General features: G+C 46.1%; 1 protein-coding gene across 4 annotated transcripts in view; it reads right to left on the bottom strand.

Moving 5' to 3' along the window:
- The window catches only part of GNB1 (G protein subunit beta 1), a 75,215-nt gene extending 60,772 nt beyond the window's left edge, over nt 1-14,443 (bottom strand). For all 4 annotated transcript variants that reach the window (XM_053281049.1, XM_053281050.1, XM_053281046.1 and 1 more), the window contains exon 1: nt 14,413-14,443. The gene's annotated coding sequence lies outside the window, so the exon portion shown is untranslated. The remainder of the gene's footprint in view (nt 1-14,412) is intronic.
- Nucleotides 14,444-23,841: the final 9,398 nt, after the last annotated feature.

Here is a 23,841-nt window from a genome sequence, read left to right as displayed (position 1 = left end):
AGAGATGCGGGTTTTCTGGAATATGCTGAAACGATGTTTTCCCGGGAAAATTTGCTGATGCAACTTTTCCCCTCGTTTGCATAAAATGTGCATTAGCATTTCCTCCCCTCGAAAAAAAAAAAAAACCACTATACAATTCCCCCACCCATGTCCTAAATAGACTGTGATTTGCATAAAATAGGGCATGTTATCTGACCTATTTATAAAGTTTTTTAAAGACCCAAAATGAACCTCCACCAATATCTTTCCACAAAATTCTCACAGAAATTTCTTACCCCACATCTCTGTCCAGGAGGTCCGTAACATCCTGAAGGAGCAAGGCTTACCTGCTTCACAAAGCATTTTTTGCACCTAGAGAAGTCAGTTCACATTGAAGGTTTTCTAATCTGCTTAGGAGTCGTCACCTTCACTGCTGTCAACCTGGGCAATTGTACCTTGACTGGCATTCGATCTATCACTTTACTAGAAAATACTACTGTATACTAGAAAATCCACCCTTGACGGAGAGGACCCTTCAAAGTCTTGATCCAGGGTGCAATGTTAAAACCACCCCATGGAGGAATAGATGGACCTTAAAACAAGCAGCGAGCTGTATTCCGGGAACCAGTGCGGGCGCCAATTCCAAAAAGGCTTTTTGATAAGAGATCTCTCATGCTGCCGAGAGGGGAGGTTTGCAAAACAATCCCCATGAAATCTAGGGCTCTCCACTGAACTTCAGAATAAAGCAGCAGCATCTAAACTGGAAGGGCGAGGCACAGAAAAGGACCCCAGCCTGCCAAGGCAGGCAAAACACAGGCCACTCATTTAAGCCTGTTACGAAACTCACACTAACTCCAGTGCAAAAAAGTGAAGTTTGCCAGGCATCTGATCAACACAAGTTCTCAAAAGCAACAGAGATCTGTTAGCGATTCAGGCGGTGTGCCAGGCCAAGACCTAGGACTTCGTAACCAGCACATAATCTCCTCTAAACATTAAATAAACTGCCGATCTTTGTTCACAGCACCTTCACCTAGCGATCAGCAATTTGCTTCAGACCATCACGCCCGCCATGAAAGATTCTGCTCCATACAAATGCTACTTGGCATGTACGAATATAGCACTTTCAAGCAGCTTCAATCCGACTTCCAAGAGGCAGGACTCATCTTTAAGCCCAGAGGACAAGGGACCCACAGAATCTCAGTTCCTGAGCATGGTCTAAGGACATACGGTTCAGCTGCCTTGCTTAGGCTTTTATTTATTTGTTTGTCATCTACATAAACCACTTTGGGAACTTTTGTTGAAAAGCGGCATTTAAATATTCGTCGTAACAATTCTTGGTGGGATGGCAAATAAATTGTTTAATAATTGGTTTAAATAAATTGTTGAGTAAATACATTGTTTAATTGGTCTTAGTCTGTTTTTAAGAGTTTTTATTTTAACTGTTAACTTGTTTTAATTGTTTTTATCTTGTTGTAAACCGCCCTGAGCCATTTTGGAAGGGCGGTATATAAATCAAATGAATCAAATGAATAAATGGCAGACCCATGTATACTACTTTTGGGGATAGGGCCATAAAGTTGTCTCGTTGAGTCAGTGTTGACTCCTGGCGACCACAGAGCCCTGCAGTTGGCTTTGGCAGAATACAGGAGGGGTTTGCCACTGCCTCCTCCCACCCAGCATGAGATGATACCTTTCAGCATCTTCCTATATCGCTGCTGCCTGATATAGGCGTTTCCCATAGTCTGGGGAACAGACTAGTGGGAATTCAAGCCTGCAACCTCTGGCAAGTTACTTCCCTGCCATGCCATTAGGTGGCTGTGGATGGGGCCCTATCCCTGTTAATTTCACGTTTTCAATTAATTTCACATTTTCAAATATTAAAATTGAGGTACATGTTAAGACTCGGCGACCAGCTGGCTTCCAAATCATATTGAATCACTACTGGCCACAACAGGGAAGGAGAGCTGGTTTAGCAGATGTGAGCATGAATCGTCTCATTTGCTAAGCAGGGTCTACCCTGGTTTGCATTTGGATGGGCAAAGTTATTCCCATTAGGGGATGGGGCCACAGCTCAGTGGAAAAGCATTTGCTTTCCATGCAGAAGGTTCCAGGTTCAATAAAATAAAATAAATAAAAGTAATAGAATGTCTTGCAGAAGTCAGAACTGGTAAATGAGAGCATAGGGTCTCCAGTATACAAATAACTATTTATAAAGATGTCTGAGCATTGACTGTGTTACTAGTCAATGCTTTTACATGACTAGGGCCACGTCTTTTTAAAATGCCAGGTCTTTCTTTTTTTAAAGCAGATGTGGCATATGCTACTATAATGGTCTATATAAGCCACATGGAAAAATAACTCAAGACAGACAAGGCTAGGGTTTCAGAACAAATTGTTAAAATAATGAGAAGTCAAAGCTTATTTAGGATGGGACTACCACAGTTTGAAGCTCGTGTTCAAACCTTAAACAAGCACTGGCTTTATCCTTCTTTTTCATAGAATCAGGTTTGCTTTTAAGAGAATGAAATAAGCATCTGCATCTGATGAACAGCCTCTAAAATAAAGTGATATTTAACCTCTCTCCCAACAGTAGCAAGCAAAAAGAAAGAGAGAGAGAAGTGCAACAGAGAACAAGTTCAAATAATTTCCGTCTTCCCAGGGGGATCCAAAGGGAGGGAAAAGAGACAAGTAATTCCAGGAATGCATCAAAAATTACTTCTGGTCATTTCAAGTTGAGCCTCTTAAGCAGCTAACTTGTAATTACGAGGCCCGGGAAAAACTCTTCTGAAATACAAGGCCTGATCTCTCTACAAAGCTCACACCCACCCCTTCTGAATAACGTGTGTGTCTACATTCTAGATCACCTTTTTAAATTTAAGTATCTCATTTAAGAAGGGAGGCATTATGTATATGTGCATACATATAATGCCATCTTGTTTTTTCACTGGACTTCAGTTCAGACTTCAGTCGAGCGCCCCTTCTGTTGATTAAGCGAGCACATCAAGTCTCCAGCTGCTGACGGACTACAACCACCATCATCCCTATTGGTGGCTGCGGATGATGGAGGCCATAGTCCAACTACAGTTGGATGGCCCAAGTTGTAGAGTCCTTGGCTACACCAAGGAAGCCCCCCCACCGCTGCCCAACGAGGGAAGGGCGCAGAAACCGTGGAACTAACCCAGAAATCCCACTCCAAGGTGAGCAGCTGATATGACCTGGTTTTGATAAGCAAACCTGGCCCATTTGTTTCAGTGGGGATGCTTATGAGTAACTTAACCTGGATGTAGGTCACTTGGGCTTGTGTGTTTTATCGTCACTTTTTGTTTCCAGTGTACTTTCAACTGCGCCGTATTTTCTGGCAGAAAGGCCGTATCGACGTAAACGCCGCACCATTGAAAAACAGCTGGATTCTAATTCGGGCATAGAGGCCACATCAGCGTAAAGGCTGCAGGCGCCTTAAAGTAACTTTTGAAAATGCATGCGCCGCGGCTTTGCTACCAGAAAATACAGTGTGTTTTATTCCACTGGTTTTTGTTTGCGAGCCTCCAATTGTTACGAGGCAGCCAATAAAAGTTATTATTTATTTAAGCCTGAGACTGGAGTAGTCCATCTCATAGCTGCAGCATTTGAGAGGGAGAGAGAGAACGAGAACGAACACACACCAATTTTAGTGTTACCATTAAGGAGACAGGCTGCTCATAGGAAGCTGCCATATACTGAGTCAGACCCTTGGTCCATCTAGCTTAGTACAGTCTACCCAGGCTGGCAGCGGCTTCTCCCAGGTTGCAGGCAGGAATCTCTCTCCGCCCTCTCTTGGAGATGCCAGACCGGGAGGGAACTTGGAACCTAGATGCTCTTCCCAGAGCGGCTCCATCCCTCCATCCCTTAAGGGGAATCGCTTACAGTGTTCATGCATCAAGTCACCCATTCACATGCAACCAGGGCAGACCCTGCTTAGCTAAGGGGACAGGTCATGCTGGCGACCACCAGACCAGCTCTCCAGCGCACATCCACACTAAGTTGCTCATCAGCAACCGTACTGAAATTCACGGGGCAAGTCAACCTGTCCCATTCCTTTCAACGGAAGGGCCAAGTTCTGGTTTCCCCCGAAACCCGTCAGGCTGTGGGGAGTGGCACTCTGTGCGTCAGGATGGAGCCAGCCAATCAGGAGCAGAGGAGGAGGGTCTTTGCCCTCCGCCCTCCCCTTCTGCAGCGGATACATCGCAGCAGATGCGTCGGCTTCAAGCCCCCGATCTTGAGATGGAGAACAAGTCGTGTGGCTGCAGCATGAAGGTGGCAGTAGGGCTCTGCATGCCCCCAGGAGCCCTTCAAGTACCCCTAGGGGGACTAGCACCCTCTGGCTTCCAACAATTTGAGCCCAAGTTTAAAACGCACCAGAGGGACACGTGGTCCAAACAGTGACTCCTCCTCAGGGAACCGAAGACTGAATTAACCAGTGGTCGCTCCATCCTCCCCCCACCCTCAATTTACAGGTAGACCTTTAAGATGCATCGACTGACCAATGACAAACGGGATGAGGCCGTAGCTCAGTGAAAGTGGATCTGCTTTGCATGCAGAAGGCTCCAGGTTCAATCCCTGGCAGCATCTCCAGGTAGGGCTGGGAGAGACGCCTACCTGAAATCCTGAAGGGTTGCTGCCAGTCAGTGCAGGCGAGTTGGAGCATTGGTCCATCTCGGTATAAAGAGGCTTCCTATGTGAATATCACCAAAGCTCACGATGATCCAAATAGCATCAACGATCACAGTTCCTAAAAAAAGGCCAAGCTCCTGAATCCTGACCTCACCACCATGGAGAACGCAAACACTAATCCGCAAAAGCTTTAGACGTAAGAATGGGGATATAGGGTTGAACTGCAAGCCACAGTGAACTAAATGGTGTTTTAGTTCATGCTTACACCCGGGAGGATCAGGGTTTTAAACATGTGGTTATGACAGATATTTATATAATGCTTTTCAAACAAAGTTCCCAAAGCAGTTTACAAAAAACCCAAACAAAATGGGTCCCCATCTTTAAAGGGCTCACGATCTAAAAACAAACAAACATATGACAGACACCAACAGCCGACACTGGAGGGTTGCTGTGCTGGGGATGGAGAAGGCCAGTTGCTCCCCCCCCACTCAATCAAGAGCATCACCGCCTTTAAAAGGTGAAGCCACCCCCTCAATAAGCAGAGATGAAAAGGTTACACAAGGCAAACACATTTCTATCTCCTTCAGCCAATGAAGAGAACACAGCCACAATTTATGGTTATAACTGCCTTAAGAGGCAGAGATAAATATCAGATGAAACGTTACATATTAATTAGACCAGCTCATGGGTGTGATCTTTTACCTTAGCATACCTTGCCAATCCTACCTTTCCCACTTGCCTCAGGTAAGCATAATTCTCATTAGCGCAGGTACATGCAATTAAAAGCACAAGATCATTCTTTCAAATCCTGATCAGTTGTTTTTTTAAAAAAGATGTTGCTAATTGCCAGTTTCTATTGCTAACATGGTGCACAGTAAAAGCCATCATCAAGAGGGCTCTCTGGTGCTAGAGGGATTGGTTTTGTTAGTTACAATAAAGCATCCTCACAATTCCAGGGCCTTGGGGACCTTTTGGCCAAGCGGCAGGATATAGCCAACAACCAACAAAAGAAAATCAAATGTAATATGAATTTAAGTTACATTTAAAAATCAAAATGGTACCTCCAGTGACTGTTGCTGGTGTCTATCTTGTGCTTCTTTTTAGACTGTGAGCCCTTTGGGGACAGGGAGCCATCTTATTTATTTATTATTTCTCTGTGCAAACCGCCCTGCGCTATTTTTTGGAAGGGCGGTCTAGAAATCGAATAAAATAACTAAATAGAAGGATGTTTCAGAAAGCACATGCACACAGATTTGTCAGAAGGATTACAGAGCATCGCCATTGGAGTCAGGCAGTATATCAATCAATCAGTCATATTTTATTGTAAGCCGCCTTGCAGACCATTTGGTCAAAAGGCAAGTTATAAATCCAAGAAATAAACAGGGAAAAGAGAAAACAAATGTAATCTGTTTTCGTGTACACACAGACACACACACACACACACACACAGATTTGTCAGAAGGATTAAGGCATTTCCTGAATTTCTCAATACGATGAATTGCACAAGTATAACTTTCTTTTGCCATATCATCTGAACTAGTTCTGTGACCCCTTTAGGTACGTCTTAGAGAGCCTCTTTCAATCCAGGGCAGCAGATCCTATAAAAAGCAAGCTCTTTTCCTCTCTATCCCTGACAATCTCGGGTCACCATGTTCTCTTCTTCTTGTTCTCCCGCACATAGCCTCATCGGGTATCGGTGCCCTTTGTTCTTCCATTCTGACCAGTGGTCACGTTATTCCCAATGCCTGGGAAAGCCTTGTCGAGGCAACGCCTTTAAATCCCACTTTGGGAATTCACATTTTCCAAGAAAGCCGGAACCATCAGAATTTCTGTCCTCTCAGCAACTGCTCCCTTACCTTTCCCTTCATCTTAATTCTGGCTTTGACTTTGGAAACTGAATCTGTGCCATAAGTCGCTGAAGTTCCAAATTATAACGGATTCTTTTATCAAGGGCACCCAGCTCTAAGGAAAGGCTTGACAAATCCCAGGCACCAGGGAACCATGGCATCTAGAAATTCAACCCCGGGGCCTGGACAACGACATTCAGGGGTCGAGGAGTTTAATAAAACCTTGATTTGCCCCAGGTAGCCCTCCTTCTGTTCTAAGGATGTTACTTGTAAAGAGGATAAAGAAAAGCCCATTTATCCTTCTTTCCCCACAATTTCTGTCATTAAGCCAATTTTGCCACGCGTCCACTGTCTGGCTCCCAAATTTTTGCACTCTAGAATCATCCATGTTCTCAAACTATTCAGACGCAAATTTTGACTCCCTCCCACCCCACATCATACCTTTTGGGGAGGGAGGGTGTTGAGCGAAAACAGGGTAAGATTTAAGATTTTTCTCCAATACTAACTCAGCCATCTACAGATGGGATTATTCCATTTTCTAAGCCATCAAGCTCGTGCTAATGGGAGCATCAAAACAATATGGAGAGCCATATGGCTACATCTAGATATTAAAATTGAGAATATCAATTACCAATCCACTAATGCAGAGAGGATAAAATCCATGGGCAGTAAGAATTTAATCCAATTCAGAAACGCAAGCCAATCACAACATCCAGGGAGCAAAATCTAGTCGTTTTTAGCAGAACTGTGATTATTTCACTGAAAGTTCTCAATTAATAACAGAATATCTTCTAGGCGGTTTTTAACCTTTTAGTGGGCGGGGAGGCAAGGAAAAAGCAGAAGACAGACCAACTATACTGCTGACACAGTATTAATGAAATCAGTGGGATTATGCCCATTTTAAGTGGAGTTGTGGAGTCAGTCACCTCCTAAATTCAGCTTCGCAAGATGCAAGCTTGCTTTTGAAACTTACAGCTAGGTCACACATTCAAGAGCGTTCACAAAGTTAAATGCACCCTAACTCCACAATCATAGTAAAGCAGAAAAAGTGCTCCCTGAACCTAACCTCTTTCCCTAGTAGTTGAAGAACCTTAACACACAGGAACTGCCAGCCACAGGTTGTCCATCTCTGAAGGAAAGTCAACAAGTATTAATCAACAGGCTACAAAAACTTAATATTTCTCTGGTCATTATAAAGGTAAAGTGTGCTGTCAAGTCAATTTCGACTCTTGGCACACCCTGACCATTATTTATTATCCCCCTAATAGCTTAAAGATAAAATGAATACAAATATCCCTTACACCAAGGGCAAGTTCTAAATTAACTTTGTTTTTAATTATCTCAAGACAAGGTTTAGAGATGAAGTGTCTATGAGGTTATGTTTTGATTTTAGGTGACTAGACCAAGTTTCACAGCATCCAGAGTTCTCTGTAACAGGGATTCCATGAGGTTGTTGACTACAATCCCCTTCATCCTCAGCCAAAGGCCTCTGCAGCTGGGAATGATGGGAGTTATAGTCACCAACCTCTGGGAATCCCTGTTACTAGAGGTGTGCATGAACCATTTGGTTAAGTCCGAATTTAAACCAAATTTGGATCGTCTGGGCCGGCCAGTCCGTTGAACTGGCTCGAAGCAGTTCACCATCAAACCGTTCGAACCGGTCTGGTTCGTGATCAAAGCGGCTCGGCACACCCCTACCGATTACAGGGAACACATCCTATGTTCTTCACAAAATAGCTCATATTCCATACAGCCTGACAAATCCCAGGTGCCAGAGAGTCATGGTGCCTAGAAATTTAACCAGGTCACCTAGACTAGGATATTCAGAGGTAATTTATGTACTAGAACAGGGGTAGGCTGATCTTGGCACACCAGCTGTTAGGGATGTGCACGAACCTGTTCGGAGGCCCTTCTATGGGCCTCCAAACAGGTTCGAAAGACCGGCGGTTCGAAGGTGGCAGGGGATATCTTTAAGGACTGGGAAAGGTACACTTACATCACCCCTACCCCCACCCACTGCAGTGCACCTCCCTGCCACCCCATTGCCTCCTCGGACCCGAAGTGACCGGACGTACCCGGTGTGCATGTGCACATCGAGTGCGTGCATATGCATGAGCGAACGCAACGTGTGCATGCACGTGTGATGAGCGCATGTGCGCCAGGTACTTCTGGTCCGAGGAGGTAATGGGGTGGCAGGGACGTATGCTGCCGGACCCTTTCACACTGCAGTGCCAGCGAGAGAAATGGGAGGGAGTGCACCCTCCCCAGTCCTTAAAGGTATCCCACCCTCGAGCTGAACCCCACCGGTTCCGCGCACATCCCTAGCTGTTGTTGAACTGAATGGTAGTTCGACAGCTGGCGTGCCAAGGTTTCCCGACTCCTGTATTCAAATATTTCTTTGTCCCAGGCCTGCTGAGTGTGTGGGTATTGGCCACTCTTCCCCCCAATTCTGGTCTTAGTTCTTTGAAAAATCCCAGGCACCAGGGAGCCCAGGCACCTAAAAATTTAGCTGTGTCGCCTAGACTAGGATAATCAGAGGTAGAGTCATTTAATCAAATCTCAGTTTGTCCCAGGTACCTTGTTTCTGCTCTAAGCCTGTTCTTTGTCAAGGCAGAGCTGCATAACTCCGGCCCTCCTGCAGATGTTCAACTACAACTCCTATCATCCCTGGCTCTTGGCCATTGGGGCTGGGGATGATGGGAGCTGTAGTCCCAAAACAGCAGGAGGGCGGACGTTATGCAGCCCTGTGTAAAGAGAACAAAGAGAAGTCCCTTCCCCAATGCCAATCACAATTCCGGGGATTTTATCAAGCATCTGGCTAACAGACCTGAAGCAAAACCGTCAAGAGCTGGCCTAGCATCGCAACATCAGCTAGTGTTCCTACACCGCAAGAGGGTCATCTGTGCAGTTCAAACTTTTCCAACCCGACTGACGCGCAAGGCTTCTCATTCGAAATGCATGCCCGCATAACAAGATGCCTGAAGTAGCAGCTGCAAGAAAGGAGAAGGGATAAACAACGACTGACCACAGCCCACAACGACATGCCCTCAGGTTGCTTTACCACCTGCTCTCAGAGAGTCAAAGGCAAAACACACACAAAAATGGACAGAAATTGACAGTTATACTACTTCACCTGCACACAACACACAGTCGCGACAAACAGGCCGTATGCCAATGATCAATAGCAGTTATTCAATATCTACTTTTCGTTTGCAAGTCAACCACAAAGTGCTGGAGTGGAAACAAAAACAGATCCTGACAAACAAACTTTATGCCAAATGCAAAATAAGAGAGGCTGACTAGTTCCGACTACTAAAGTAACTAATATTGTAATCCGGTTTCAGGGGTTTTAATTACTGCAATTGTTATATTGTTGTTTTAAAATGTTTTTAAATTGTTGATTATTGTTACATTGGTTTTGATTTTTGTTTTAGCTCTTTACTGTTTTAATGGTTTGTTTTAATCGTAAACCGCCCTGAGCCATTTTGGAAGGGCGGTATAAAAATCAAATCAAATCAAATCAATCAAAACTCTAGTCCTTAATTTTAATTTTTTTTTTTAAGGCTTGGCGGTAACTTTACCATTCAAGATGTGGCATTTGATTCACTCGCTTGGATTTGAGATTCCTGAAGTTCTCGGATTACCAACAACAAATTTTTGTATACAATATTTGTTGTTGCTGTTTTCAGATTATTGTACTGTTCTTACATCTATATGGTTTCAGGGCTAACCAATTTATTTATTTATACATTTATATCCCGCTCTTCCTCCAAGGAGCCCAGATAAACATGGTTATGAGCCAGCGTGGTGTAGTGGTTAGAGTGCTAGACTAGGACCGGGGAGACCCAAGTTCAAATCTATGTTCAGCCTCATGATACTTGCTGGATGACTCTGGACCAGACATTTCTCTCTCAGCCTAACCTACTTCACAGGGTTGTTGTGAGGAGAAACTGAAGGATGTAGGACACCGCTCTGGGCTCCTTGGAGGAAGAGCGGGATATAAAATGTAATAAATAAATAAGTAAATAAAACCCTGTGAGGTAGCTTAGGCTGAGAGATATGTGACTGGCTCAGAGTCACCCAGTGAGTTTCATGGCTGAATGGGGATTTGAACTCAGGTCTCCGCGGTCCTAGTCCAACACTCTAACCACACCACCACACTGGCTTCCGGTCTGAATGAAAAAAGAAGCCCACATACACTTAACAATTGCCAGGATTCTATCCATTCCTCAGTTGTACTGGGGAGCTATGAAATTACATCAAATTTTTGAATTAACTTTTGGCCCATCAACAGCAACTTTGATGTCAACTGGCATCTCTTCAAACAGGGTGTGAACCCTACCAAAGTCAGGGCCACTGCGGGAGCCATCCCAAATCTGCACACTTTGAAATCTGTTCCATTGAATGAATGTGTTCTGGATGAGTTTCTGCTACAGATTTGAGCCCCCAGAAGGTGGTGAATTGGAAGGGAAATGGTACATTACGGTTTTAGCATAATCGCCTATTTTTAAAACCAGGCTGTACAAGCTACTTCAGTCCCCATTTAATGGTGCAATATTTTATACATACATACATGCATGCATGCATACATATATCTGTGTATGTGTGTACCCACATACTTGCTTTGACAGAGAGGACACAGCCAATATAAAAACTAGGGGAAAGGGTTTTACTAGCCAAATAAAATTTTGCTGCATGTCTTTTTTGCACATAAACGTTTCACTACTGAAAAACGGCAGGGCGAATGCTAATGCAAAAGCTGCCACATATTACTGAGATGTGGAACCAACCTGCATTCCCTTCCCTCACAAACAGGTCACATGTGATCACATTGACAGATTACACAGTTCTACAAATAATGCTTGTACAAGATTTATGTAAGCTCGGCTGTGGATGAAAACTGGTAGCCGGCATGCCACAAAGCAAGATGGGTCTCAAAACTCTACTCGGAGGAGGCTTTGAGGACGTTTAGAAATCAATCAATCATCCCTGTGTCTTTAGGCCACTGGGTAAATATATCAATAAAATTATTCGCTCTCTGCACCCAGGTTTTTATTGGGGGGGACTGAAAAGGATTTTTTAAAAAAATATCCTGGATATATGCCACACCTCCAGCCTCAACAAAACAAATCTGTTAATTAGGATTTTAAAAAGCGGGGGGAGAACAAAGTCAGAAAGGGAATCTCAAAACGCAAGGAAGCTATGATGAGTTTAAAAAAAAAGAAAAAAGCACCGGAGTTGCTTTCCTGCAAACGCCATTTTGTTGCAGTTAGCAGGCCCAGGCACAAAAAGATTCATTCATTCCCAGAAGAAAAAGAAACGAGGGGAGACAAGACCGCCCTCCATAATCTGCAGCCGCTAAGACAACTGAACTATTCACGTCCTCTTTCCATCACCCCCCAAATATAAAGGGGATCCAAGGCAGAGGAAAGCCTTCATGCATACGAGGAATTAAGATTTCATCTTCGTTTTTTCTAACATGCCTTTCCACTGGGCCAGCGGTTTGCCTTTTCTTTCTTTCTTTCTAAACAAGCTTGTGTTTAGGAGGAAAGCGTCAAGAATCTACCACAAACCACCCTGGGCTACGATCACAAACGCCCAAGATTTGGGGTGGGGTGGGAGGAGAGACAGCCGCCTCGCTTCGGTTTTTTCGCTTCGGTTTTTTAATTTCATGCTCTTTCGCCTCGTTCCAGATCCAAAGAAATGGGTGGGGTAAGACCGGACAATTCCCCAGCTTTGCTTTTCTTAAAGACCAGCACCATTTGGGTGCGGGAAAGAAAGGAAAAAAACCCCTATCCTCAGGGAAGCCTGCCTTGCATGAAGTGGGCCCCTAGGAGCAGTTCTGCCACGATGATCACTCAAACCCAAGAATCACCCTGGTTAAATTTTCAGTTCGTTTTCACAAGTGACAAATGGATAGCCAAGGATCCCTCTCTATCATGCTAATCTCCTTCCCGACACAGAAGGGCTTTTGGTAATGAAGCCTGCCCGACCCTCTCCATTCTTCAAAGTCACCATCTGCACACCCCTTTTCCTGATTATATATAATTTTAGGAAATCCAAGTCCGCAAAGAAAGAAAGAAAGAAAGAAAGAAAGAAAGAAAGAAAGAAAGCCTTGGCTACACAACTGCCGTCTCATAAAACCGGCCATTTTTAAAAATTTATTTTTTTTAGAAGTCTTTGGACCAGAACTGTCAACCCAGCCGCCACTCAGAGTTTGATAATAGTGGCAAAATTACACAACGCCTGTCCAAAACAGAGAAGCCCGGCTCCAGGCAGGAGACCCACCTCTCAGAGGTGGCAAGGAACCATTTTCTCCATCCTCTCCCCAACGCACAAAGAGGAGAAGCGCCAAGATCTCGTTTCCTTACTGCATGCAGCACCCTCTCCTCTCTTGCCAGGGGTCCCCTACGGCAGACTTGTGCCCCCCACCCCACCCATTATCCCCCCCCCATTACAATCTCAGCCCCTCCACGTATACTCTCTGGAAACCCTCCTTCCAGCATCCTCTCGGTGGACTTGGCTGCCTTCTCCTCAATACACAGAAAAATAAAATAATAATAATAATAACAATAATAATAATTTTTATTATTATTATAAATCCCCGCCCGCCCCGTTTGTGTCCAGCAGAGAAATACTCCCCACCCCAAACATGTTCTCAGATGGGTGGGACCATGATGGAGAGAATGTAAGGAACACCAAAAAAAAAGCAACACCCAAATGGATGATAACAACAACAACAACATGAATTATAAATTATTATTACTACTATTATTAGGATTTCCTTGTGTCAGCAGCCTTGTGAAAAGCTGGGGGCGGGGCTGAGGACAAAATTGAGGAGCTGGTTTTTGGGGAGGGGGTCAGTAGTAAAAGGAAAGGCTCTGAAAGAACTGGGGGAGGAAGGAGAATTTCAAAGGTGGGGGGGGAAGCAGAAGTCTAGCAATGAGGAAGAAGGGGGCAGAGCAGCAGGGAGAGGGGGCCAGGGAGAGAAATGGGGAAGGAGAGGAGAAGGAGGGGGGAGATGTGGGGCAGAGAGGGAAAGGAAGAGGATTTAAGTCATAAAAGGGGTGGGAGGGAGAGGGGTGGGGAAGAAAGGGAGGAGGGGAGTGAAAGTGTGGGAGGCACAAGGGAGAGGGGGAAACTGATGGGAGGGAGAAATGGAGGCTGGGGGGGGGAATAAAAATTAAAAAGGGAGATGGCGATATAAAAGAGGGAGGGAATGGAAGGAAGGATGGGGGAGGGAACTGAGGGGAAGCCAGAGGAGGAGGAAGCTAGGATGGGGCAACAAAGGGGGGGGGAGGCCCAGCTGTTTAGGGAAGAGGAGAAGGGGAGCAGCAAGGGGGGCTGGAGAGAGAAGCCATCTGGGGAGAGGGAGGTTGTGGGGGGGGGAGGAGGCCCAGCTGTGGGGCAGGAGAAATTGGGGCAGCTATCTGAGGAGGGGGGATTGGGAACCACTATGGGGCTGGAGGGACAAAGCCATCTGGGGAAGTGGGGGGGCTGGAGGAAGGCCGTTACGAGCCTGGCGGAAGAAGCAACTGTGGGGCGGCTAAGGGCCCGAAAGGGGCCCCCATCTGGGAGGCGAGGCTGTAGGGTGGCAAGTTGGGGGGCTGTCTTTTGAAGAGTGGGAGCCTCTAGAGCAGGCAAAGCTGTGTCCAGCTACAGGACTGGAGAAGGAGGAGGAGATCGGGGCCAGCTATTGGGTGGGGGAGGCAGACAGAACAAAAGCGGGGGGGGGAGACTGGGGGCAGCTATGGGGTTTAAAACCAACCAGCCAAGCACCCCGACTTAAAGATGCACAGACAGCCAAAGGGAGTAGAGAAGAAGAGGAGGAGAGGAGAGGAGAGGGCTGCCTCTGTGTGTGTGTGTGTGTGTGTGTTTTGGGGGGGGAGTGGTACCCATCCTCCCCCCTCCCTTTCCCCTGCCCCCCTTTTCTCACCTTCCCCGACGGCCCCGCTCCTTCTCCGGCCCCACCGCCGCCGCCTCCTCCTCCCGGGGGCGGGCAAGACCCCTCAAGACGCCGCGGCTTCTCCTCCTCCTCCAAGTTCCAACGCCGAGCCGAGCCGAGCGGGCGCCGCGGGTTGGCAGCAGCAGCGGCTGCGGGGGGCTGTGCTCGGGCGGGCGCTGCACGTCGCAGGCGCGGCTTCCTCCTGCTGCTGCTGCTGCTGCTGCTGCTCGGGGCCCAGCGCGAAAAGCAGAGAAGGGGGGGAAAAGGAGGGCGGCGGCTGCACCACCACCCCCCGCAGCAGACGGCGGGGCCCCGGAGGAGTCGCTCGGGCGGGCGCGTTTGCCGGCGAGGCTTCTTCTGGGCGGCGCCTGCCGTTCCCCCCTCCGCCCCACTAGCACCGCCGGGTCAGGCTGCCTTCCAGCGGGGCTCAGCTCCGGCTGCCCGCGGCCATGGAGGGACTAGACGGCGGGCGGGTGTGCGGGCTGGGCGCGGCAGGCGGGCGGGCAACGGCGCAGCCACCACCCCGCGGCTTCCTGCTGCCTGGCGGCTGCTGCTGCTGGGCCGAGCCTGGCCCCGCCCCCTCCGCCCGCCCCTGCGGCTGGGCCCGGGAAGCCCCGCGCGCGTGTGGCTCCGCCCCCTTCCCACCCTTCCCCGGACAGAAAAAGGAGGGGGGAGGAGGAGGAGATAAGGAATGAAGTTTCAAAGTAAATAAAGGCAGAAGAAGAAGAAGAAACAGAAACACAAACGCATCATCCCCCAACGGGGAAGGGGAAAAAAATAATAATAATAATAACCACCCCTTGCATCAAATAAATAAAAACACTTCGAGTTTTTTATTTATTTATTTATTTTACACCCCTCTCCCAACGGAGAAGAGGGGGATCCCTTTCCTTCATTCATTCAAGGGATTAATGTGTGTTAAGAAATTGAATCGTCATCATCATTTAAATAAATAAATAAGTCCTATAAATAAATAGATAGATAGATAGATAAATTTCTTTAGCCATTTATAAATGACTAAAACACTCTAATCAAGAACAGAGTGAAGAAGAAGCAGAAGAAGCACTCAGGCATCATCCCCCAACAGGGAAGGGGGGGGAGAATAATAACCACCCCCTTGCATCAAAAAAATAAAAAAAGACACTTTGATAAAATATAAGGATAAAAATAAAATAAACCCTCAGACCCATCCCCCAACAGGGAAGGGGTGGGCGTGGGAATCCCTTTCATTCATTCAAGGGAGTAATGTGTTTCAATCATATAAATAAATAATAAATGAATGAATTCCTATAAATAAATAAAAATAAATAAATGAAATTCCTTGAATCATTTAAATGATTAAAACACTGATAAAATTTAAAAACAACAACACACATCCCCTGTTGGCAACGTCTGTGGACCCACAATTGGGAACTGCGACTATATGGGAACAAATGCATGCTTGTGAAGAGAGGACCCGCACTTAACGGCATCTTCAATCACAATTCCTAACTATGAACTACGTCCTCAACTAAAAATCAGTAGGTAGGAAATGAGCAATCAGATATTGCTGGGGAGAGAATCTGGCTTCTGTCTTGGCTTCTGACATAGCCTTCCTCAAGCATACATTGAGGAAAGTTTTGGAGCAATCATCTGAAAAACAACAGGATCGCTTGGCGGGTTCCCTTTTTCGGTGACGCATCTCCACTATAAAGATGACGAATGTCAAGATTCTATGATGAAACAGCTCTGAAATCAAAAGGATGGAGGACGCTTTCTTCTCACTCTCATTTGGTGGGGCTACATCTGGACAAGGCAAGAGTGTAGGAGTGTGAGTGTGTGTGTGTGTGCGCGCGCCTCTGTGTGTCTTGGAAGCTGCCAGAAAGATGACATGAATTATTGATACTTGATTTTTGTGCGAGGAAAACCCGTGCGCTCTCTGTGCACTGCCATTTTGGGATGCTGAGATGCAGCAAACGAGACTAGTGAGCAGACGGCCAACCGGTCCTGCAGAGGCCTTGTAAGACCCCTTTCCTTTGGGGGGCTTTTCAAGGCAGAGGAGGTGCAAGTTAATCTGGTTGAGGTCTTGGGTGTGACTCCTCGAGGGTCAGAGCTAAGCTGATAAGGGGGCCTGGGGGTTCTGGAACGGATTTTTAGCCTCTGCAAATGATCTCAATCCAAAAAGGGAACTGGGATCTGTATTTGGTTTTACTGCATGGTTGTCTGAACCAGCATCCAGGGTGGCATTAGCTATCAATGTGAAAAGGAGGGAGGGAGATAGACAGACAGATGTCCAAAAAGCTATAAAACCATCAGCAGGGGTGAAAAATAGAGCCTGCCCATCACAATTCAAGCCAAAAGGGCTGATGTCAGATCTGTGTGCATGAACACCAGTCATTCATTCATTCATTCATTCATTCAATTTCTATTCCGCCCTTCCAAAAATGGCTCAGGGCAGTTTACATACAAACAAAACAATTAAAACCAATTAACAATTAAAAACAGAGCCTATAAAACACCATAAAACATTCCAAACCGTTTAAAAACCCTGGAAAACCAGGTTACAGCAAGCTACAGACATTTACAACAAATTAACCACCCTGGAAGGCCAAACAGGTAGGTTCTGAGGGCTCTCCTGAAGGCCATTAATGAATTCAAATTATGCACGTACGAATGAAAACTTGAAAATGTTTCAATACAATGGAATAAGCAAGTAAAAGACCAGTTTTGTGTGATACAAAAGATGCAAACAACTTAAATATGTGAAATTTTCTGAACGTCTCTCATTATCTCTCACTTTTTCCAGTTTCAGTTTCATCATACATTCCATTTTTCACATACAGTATTAGGTTGTGACTATGGCCGCATTCACACATCACGCAGAACCTAGGTCCAATGGACCCGCGGTTCCACTTCCCACCCACCCTGCTCTCCTTGTCCACATTCAGATGACAAGGAGAGCATCCTCTCTGAAGTCAGTGGGACTGCAAAGAGGAGGAGAACTAGCTGCATGGGCTTCCTTCTTGCTTGAAGGACAGCCCGCACAGCCAATCACGGAGGGGAAGAGAGAACAGCTTCCTCCCTCAACTCGACTATGGCTGAATGCAGCCTCCAGTGCTACATTCCAACGGAACAAAGGCTCTGTGGACCCTCGGTTTTGAGCAGCAAAACTCACTACAAGCCGAGGATTCGAATTGGAGTCAATCTTGGGTCGTGCAATGGACGGGACCGGAGTTGAACGCATTCAGACGTAACAGTAAGGGAACCGCAATGCAATGCCCCATCATGTGCGAATTCAGCCATTATTTTGTATATTTGTGGAAGACTGCAGGACAGGGCTTCTTAAACTTGGATCCCCCGATGTTGCTGGACTACAACTCCCATCATTCTCAGCCACAACGACCTTCATTGGGGCTGGGAGTGATAGGATCCCAACTTGAGAACTGACATGGTTAGGTATTTTTAAAATAGTGCTATGATTCCTAAACAATTCTTTTGAGCTTCAAAGCCTATGTCAGGACTTCACAACTATGGCCCTCTAGATGTCAGACGACAACGCCCATCACTCCTGTTGGCCACTGTAGCTGGGGATGATGGGAGTTGTAGTCTAATCACAGCTGGACAAAAGACATTGTGCAGCCCTGCCCTGGCTCCTGTTTTTTGAACATCTGGAATTGACAAGACAGAATAAAATTCTGTATCATGCTTCAAGAAGAGCTCTGAAAGCAGTTTATGATGTTCTCTGCACTTGTGTTTTCTTTTAACCCCCCACCCCGCCAAAGCCTCATTCTTAGTGATTAAAAATATTCAGTAAGCACAGGGGGAGGGAAAAGGGTGGGAGTAGATAATTCAATCTCCCTAGTTACATTCTTAAATTCTACATTCTTCTTTCAGCTTCACTATTTCTCAGGGAACAAAGGATTAAAAAAAACACCCTTCTGAAAATAGTGAATTTAAGAGATTAGCAACAACAGCTTAGTCATGAGGGTTTCTTCTGTGCTGATCTGTGCGAAAAGACCTTCTTAGTCTAATGGCCATAATCACATCTTTCGAAGGAAGAAGAGTGCCCGGATTCTGACAGCTTCCCCTCATTTGATTCCTGCTCTGCTCTTCCGCTTACGCACTTGTGAAGATGTAGCAAGTGAAATGCAATGTTTGAAAGGCCAGATGTGTATCTTACACCTCTTTAAACTCTGCATGTGTGTGTGCGTGCGTGAGATAGGTCCATCTGGAATTTGAACTTCAAACAGAGAACTGTGTTGTGAACATGCACATCCCATTTCGCGGTGATCTCTGAATGTTCGGCTTATACAAATATACAATTCCGTTACTAGAGATCTGGGATTCTAACATGACACCGCACACCTGGGTAGCAGTACTGCATGAAAAACATGATCAAAAGGCAACCACATCACATTCCAATTTTGCAGATGAGGAACACAGAGGCATGTAGAACATCCCAGTTTCAATCCCTGGTAGCATCTCCAGGTAGGGCAGGGGAAAATCCCTGCCTGAAACCCTGGAAACATGATGCCAGTCATCTGGATCTTGAGACAGTTGGCCATGTGCTCCTTTAAAAAGGTAATGTGTGCAGTCAAGTCAATTTTGACTCCTGGCGCCCACAGAGCCCTGGGGTTGTCTTTGGTAGAATACAGGAGGGGTTGACCATGGCCTCCTCCCGCGCAGTATGAGATGATGCCTTTCAGCATCTTCCTATATCGCTGCTGCCCGATATAGCACCAGCAGGGATTCGAACCGGCACCCTTCTGCTTGTTAGTCAAGCAATTCCCAGCTATGCCACTCCTTTACTGCTCTTTCTTTTTATCGTGATCTACATTTTAGATAACTTACGCATTTTGTTTTAAGACATCCAAATAACCCTGATAACAAGTTTTACCTACATTTACTTCTTTCTGACATTCACACTGATGTGGTTTTGTACGGCACAAGCCACACCACCCAGGACAGACTAAAGACGATTTGGGGGCCCCCAGGGAGTGTGGAGGCCCTGGACGTCGGCCTCAAAGTCCAGGCGTAAGAGCACCTCTGTCCATATATAAATATCTCTGCACTGGTTGGGCGTCAGCCTGATGCAGCAGGGCCTTTCTTAGTTTCTTCCTTCCAAACAGTGTGAGATTTTCTCATCTTCCTCCTGCAGGATCTGGAACACAGGAACATAGGGAGCTGCCATATACAGAGTCAGACCCTTGGTCCATCTAGCTCAGTATTGTCTACCCAGACTGGCAGCGGCTTCTCCAAGGTTGCGGGCAGGAGTCTCTCCCAGCCCTATCTTGGAGATGTTTCCAGGGAGGGAACTTGGAACCTAGATGCTCTTCCCAGAGAGGCTCCATCCTCTTAGGGGAATATCTTCCAGTGCTCACACATCGAATCCCCCATTCATATGCAACTAGGGTGGACCCTGCTTAGCTAAGGGGACAAGTCATGCTTGCTACCACAAGACCAGCTCTCCTCTCCTGGTTACAGGGTGGCCCTCCCTCCCAGTCCACAAGGGACCCCTGCTCACCTGAGGCCTCTCCGGAACACCTGTGACTTCAGAAATGAACTGGTAAAAGGTAGGTCTCCAAGCAACAGAAGATGCAGAGAACAACATCTTCTTCCCAACCACCACGCTGGGGACCAGATGACAAGTACTTGCATCGTGTAGCAAGATCATTAGCTGAAAGGCTGGAAAAGATTCCGGAGGGAGTAATTAAAATAGTTGCTCATTAGTGGGGGGCAGGGGTGGTTAAAGTGAAGTCTCCAACCGTAAAAGTGAAAAAGAAAAAGGAAAGGAAAAGTGCAGCAAATAGTTCAAAAACGGGCACCTCTGATCAACTTCAAAGAACAAACAGGTATGAATTTGCAACAAAATGTTCCCGGATATCCTTGGTGCACCGTCGTGTGTGTGTGTGTGTGTGTGTGTGTGTGTGTGTGTGTGTGTGTGTGTGTGTGTGTGTGACACCTAAGCATGGTGAAAGTTTTAGGCACCTTTGCCCCTCAGAAGAAATATTTTGTCTATCTGTCTGTCTGTCTATTAACACATTTCTATACCACCCAAAACTTACGTCTCTGGGCGGTTTACAACAAAATGAAAACAGAAAGTAAAACATGAGTTAAAACAAAAACAAAAAGTTTAAAACATTACAACAATTGAAAATTTTTCAAAGAATATTTAAAAACCGCATCAAAACCATTAAAACAATATTAATTAAAAGCCTGGGTGAACAGATGCGTCTTTAAAGACTTTTTAAAAGCTGTCAGAGATGGGGAGGCTCTTATTTCACTGGGGGTTGTGACTATCTTGAGGAAGTATTCTTCAAGCGGAGAAATTCCCCGCTAGTTATTTTCCAAGCCCACCTCCCCACCACACTTAATAGTTGTCTGTTAACTCCCCTCTGAGTCTGTGAACATTGGGGCTGTTTGGGGTGGCGGGGTTTGCTTGCTTAAGTTTTTTCCTTCAGATTTTTGTGACACCAATGTATCTACAGGGCACTTCAGTTCTGCTGGTTCCTCCCTCTCAAATGGGAGCATGTTCCTTGGGGCAACCCTAGAGAAGGCCCAGTTTTGGGTTGCCACCAAGCGAGCTGGTGGTAGCCGCAACCGGACCTCCTCTGATGATCTTAAGAGGCGGAGAGGTTCATGAAGAAGGTTTTAATTAGATTTATAGTTTTAATATGTTTAATGTTAGGTTGCTTTACCAGGGCAGTAGACACATTATCGCTCCTAAGCGTCCCTTCTGACCTGCTTTAAAAGTGGTCCCTTGGTGTACAGAGGAGTTGCGAGGTCTGAAGCAGGAAGGTAGGAGACAGGTCCCGCCCCCCCCCATCTGACATCAGACCAAAAAATAAATAAAGTTGAGTCGTAAATGATTTAAATGTTAATGATTTCCATATTCATATGACTTTGTAAACTGCCCAGAGACACAAGTTTGGGGCAGTACAGAAATATGGATGTTCAATCAATCAATCGTTCAATCAATCAATCAAGTGCTCTCTTAAAGATCCTGGGCCCAAGCCGTTCAGGGCTTTATAGGTAATTATCAGCATTTTGTATGTTGCCTAGAAATCAACTGGCAGCCGGTGTCGTGCTTTTCAAACAGGAGTAGAATGGTCTCAATGAGTGGCTCCAGTGACCAACCTGGCTTCTGCATTCTGCACCAGTTGCAGTTTCCACACTACGTACAAAGGCAGCCCAATGTAGAGTGCATTGCAGTAGTCAAGCCTGGAGGTTACCCGCATATGCACCACTGTTTTAAGGTCGTTTATCTCCAGAAATGGACGTAGCTGGCGAATCAGCTGAAGCTCATAGAAAGCACTCCTGGGCGAGTTGAAGACAGATCATCCAGGAGAGAATCTATCTATGTGGTCCCTAAGTGTCGACACCAACTTGATAGCAATCAATCAATCAATCAATCAATCAATCAATCAATGTGTTCCTAATGCATTTGGTGGAAGAGTCTGTAGCTCAGGGGTAGAACATCTGCTTTGCGCATGGAAGGCCCCACTATCAATCCCTGGCAGCATCTCCAAGATAGGGCTGGGAGGGACTCCTTGCCTGGAACCTTGGAGACGCTGCTGCCAGTCAGTGTAGACATTACTGAGCCAGATGGACCAATGGTCTGACTCAGTAGACGGCAGCTTCTAAAGACCTCCTGGGAAAAACAAGATCATTTAGAACAACAAAACTCAGCTGATTGTAGATATTGGTCCTATCAACTGTGTTTACTTTTCCAGGCGCTCTGGCTGTTTGCAAAGTCTGTTTTGTGTTGCTTTTAAGTTGGTTGGGGTTCTTGTCTCTTTGCTTCATTCCAATCTGCTCTGTGTACAATCAGCAAAAAAAAATTAAAAAAAAAAATTAGTGGTGTGCAATAAAAAGCAATCAACTGTCCAAAAAAAAAAAAAAGGTATCTTGCCCACCTCTCAGACATGCCAGGGCCCCTGAGATCATTTTCACAGCTTCAGTTCCCCGGGATGTCCCCCTCTCCGCCCTGCCCTTCCTCTTTATTATCTCATTGGGGTTGTAATCTCATTTGCAGATAAGCCTATTTACTGTCTACTCCTCCTCCTGTAAAAGAGGCTTGCTAACAGCCTGCTCCACCTCCTCCCTTTTCTCTGGAAATGGTATCCATTGTTCGCTCCATTTTTGTGGGGAATCCAGCGCACAACCGTTGTCGGATTGTTATATCCAGAGGTGTATCTAGGGAAAATAGCGCCTAGGGCAAGCATTGAAATTGCGCCCCCTGTCCAAACATCTGACACCTGACACATCTGACACTTTCAGATAACTTTACCATAATATCAGCTGAAAGATACAAGTCTGAAGGTCACATACAAGTTACATATCTGAATATGTGTACAGTGACTTATATTATATTAATTTTTTTTTAAAAAAAAATTTTTTACCTGTAGCCCCTTCAGGGGGCTTCCTAAAGGCCATGGGGGGGGGTCTTCAAAGGTTCCCCCTTCCCCCTGATGGCCTCTAGGACCTCACAGGGACCATTTGAGCATGTGCGGTGGTCATTTATAAAAATAAAAATTTTTTAAAAAATAATAATATGGCAGCTGAAAACAAAATGGCCACCATGCATGCTCAAATGGCCTCTGTGAGGCCTGGTATGGCCTAGGGCCTCACAGAGGCCATTTGAGCATGTGCGGTGGCCATTTTGTTTTCGGCAGGCTTTTTTTTTTTTTTTTAATTAATTTTAAGAAATGGCGCCCCCTTCAAGTGGTGCCCGGGGCATGTGCCCTGCCCGCCCCACCCTAGATACACCCCTGGTTATATCTCAGGCTTCCCTCCTTTTTCGTCCCCAGACTTATTGCGCAATCAACCCCAAGATAGGAACACAGGAAGCTGCCTCCGACTGAGTCAGACTCTTGGTCCATCTAGCTCAGTATTGTCTGCACTGACTGGCAGCGGCTCTCCAAGGCTACAGGCCAGAGTCTCTCCCAGCCAGGGACTGAACTCGGGACCTTCTGCATGCAAGCAGATACCCTAGTATCACTGAGCTACAGCCCCGTCCCTAATAAAGTAGGGACGCAGGAAGCCACCTTCTGCTGAGTCATATCATTGATCCATCTAGCTCAGGATGATCTATACTGACGGAGGTTTGCATGTCAGTCGTGCGGCAGCAGCAAAACAGCTCTTTGGGCCTCGGTCCTTTGAATACATTCCTACAAAGTACAGAACTCCAACTCATCATGTGGCGTGCTTTGGATACTCCCAAGCAAATTTGTTCCTGCTAACCACCAAGAGACTTGTGTGGCCTAGGCGGCGCTTGGTTTTGGCACCCCTCCAGACTAGAAGGGAAGAGCTCCTGCTTTAATTTGAGCCACACGGGCTGCTCATTTATGGGGTCGGATGACCAGCCTGTGCTCACGACTAGCTCACGCTGGTTTGAGCATCCAGTGGGGGAGAGTTCCTCAGTCTATTGACTCTAAAACT

This window comes from Hemicordylus capensis, chromosome 16 (genome assembly GCF_027244095.1).
Source record: "Hemicordylus capensis ecotype Gifberg chromosome 16, rHemCap1.1.pri, whole genome shotgun sequence".
Lineage (NCBI taxonomy): Eukaryota > Metazoa > Chordata > Lepidosauria > Squamata > Cordylidae > Hemicordylus > Hemicordylus capensis.
This window is presented reverse-complemented; position numbering and strand designations above follow the sequence as displayed.